This window comes from Gymnodraco acuticeps, unplaced genomic scaffold (genome assembly GCF_902827175.1).
Source record: "Gymnodraco acuticeps unplaced genomic scaffold, fGymAcu1.1, whole genome shotgun sequence".
NCBI lineage: Eukaryota > Metazoa > Chordata > Actinopteri > Perciformes > Bathydraconidae > Gymnodraco > Gymnodraco acuticeps.
The window spans coordinates 851,125-853,421 of NW_022990673.1; positions in this window are offsets into that span (position 1 = coordinate 851,125).

Here is a 2,297-nt window from a genome sequence, read left to right on the forward strand (position 1 = left end):
TTCTCTATTTTTCTAAGACATAATTCTGTCGTTCACTGCTGGGGCATTACAGCTACCTAATCCTCTGAGTGCCACAACTCCACGCTGGTTTGTGTTCTGAAAGAAGTGGAAAATGGTACTTATCTGTGTCTACTGTGGCCTGGGAGAGAGCTTTGAACTGAATACGTGACAAAATCACAGAGCTGAAGCACCATGGAGGACACAAAGGGTCTGTAAATGAAATGGGTGAAGCAGAGTTTAGAGGATTTAGAGATGGTTTACCTGTGTATATATATATTTAGATGGTGGAGCTTAACCTGCTGCCATTTGCGAACTATTGACAGATTAGTGCAGTTAAACACCAATTGAGGCTAAGAAAAAGCAGAAGGAGCTCGTTAAAACCAAACCAGATGTAGACAGTCAACATCTCATCACACTTCTCTTCATATATATTTGCTTTATCTGATGTTAATTGAGATAGTGTGAATTCCAGAGTTACGTACATAACCAGATTTTGGGGGGAGCATCTTGGAAGGATTATTTCAATCAATTTGGGTTAAACAATCTTTCCTGCAAGAATGACCCAGATCATGTTGAGCGCTTCTGTGAGTTTTTTCCTCACTGTAACCTGAGTTTACACAGTTTTATTTTGTATTATCATTTATGTACAGTCTATGGTCAAAATAATGGAAACACATGTTTCATTTTGGGATGTTTTGCGGTTTTAGCTGACTCACTACTTAGATTTCATGGCCAATCACTGCTGACATAATGACCCCGCGATGGTCTATCTTGGGATGTGAGTGGAAAATTCAATTTGTGGTTATTAGAGAAACTTTATGCTTGGAAAAAAAATCCACTTTCTGTGGTGAGTTTTTGTTGTTTCCCTTAAATTGATCATACTGTCAACAAATGCACAATATTCCCTGTATTAACTGTTTTTGAGTGAATCTGCCTTTTGAATTCATTCTTTTAATATTCATGAAAAATGTTTAACAGTTGACATGAAGATTTCTGACAGGAAGTGTGTTCAGAGTGGTTATGCTATACGTTTGTCCTCTGACTTGGTGGAGTAGTGGAGTCAATGTGAATTTGGACAGGCATCATTCACTGTTTACCAAGGACGTCATCAAAAAGGGTGATGTGTAATGACCTTTACCTGGCTCTGTGTGTGTCTGTCTCTGTCTGCCCGTGTCATGACTGTGGCGGCGCTGTGACCTCCTCACTGAGTGATGCGCTGCCTGCTGTGAAGACTGAGAACCAATAAACACTCTGCCCTTTTTTACTCCACACATCTGCTCCATGCTCATTGTTCTGTTGAAGATTGTGTGACTGTTTATCTTTGAGTGGAGTGTGGTATTGAGTGTGTATTTGATCAGAGTTGTATTACAAGGTTAAATGCTTTTTTAAATACAATCAGTTCCAGCATTTGTCCAAGCTGCTGTTTGAGTTGTTGCAGAGCAGTATGGATGACGGAACTACTGGAGCTGTGAGCGAAGTCGCCTGAAGGGATTTCTCCTGCAGAGTCGGTCTCATGTATTTGTTAGTCTTGCTCCTTCTATAACAATTCATAACAAACTCAAGTTACTGGACTTGTGTTGGCAATTTATTTGGTCAGTATTTTTGTAATATTTTATTTATGACGCATAAGCCTGTAGTTACAATCACACAAATCACAGTACCTATGTTTTCCTTTTTATTGTTAACTAACTGAGCCGCTGTGGGTTTATCTAAGGGGATGCAAGGTTTATCTTTGTGATATTTTAAAAAGGAAAAGCAGGATTTTCATTTTTTCTTTCTTGTAGATAAAAGTAAATAAATAGTAAATGTTTAGGCCACTGTTCCAGAGTTTCTCAACACAAAGACCCAAGGAAGAGAATACTGGGACCCTGTCATGTAGGCTACAATAAGGTACTTAGGGTCTTAAACGTAAAAATACAATACTGAGATACATTAAAAAAAACAGGCATCGTATCAAAATTGACAGACTTAACAAATGAGAGACATTAAATAATAATAGACTTAGCCTTACAATTAAACACAAGCACAATGACAGAAATAAACGGATCAGATATAAAATAATACTAAAGCAAGCATGTTGAAAAGGTCACATAAATAAATTATTTTGAGACGTAAAAATTGCACATCATACACATCTCAGTGCTATGTTGGGTAGCTAAGGGTATATGCTCATCCTCTAATTTGGCATAATGAATCTTGCATGTATCGCAATGCCTTCCCCCAGCAGTGGATGTAAACAGGGCAGCACTGCCGGCTGCTGGCGGCCTGCAGCTCCTGCAGCGGGAGGAAATGTTTCG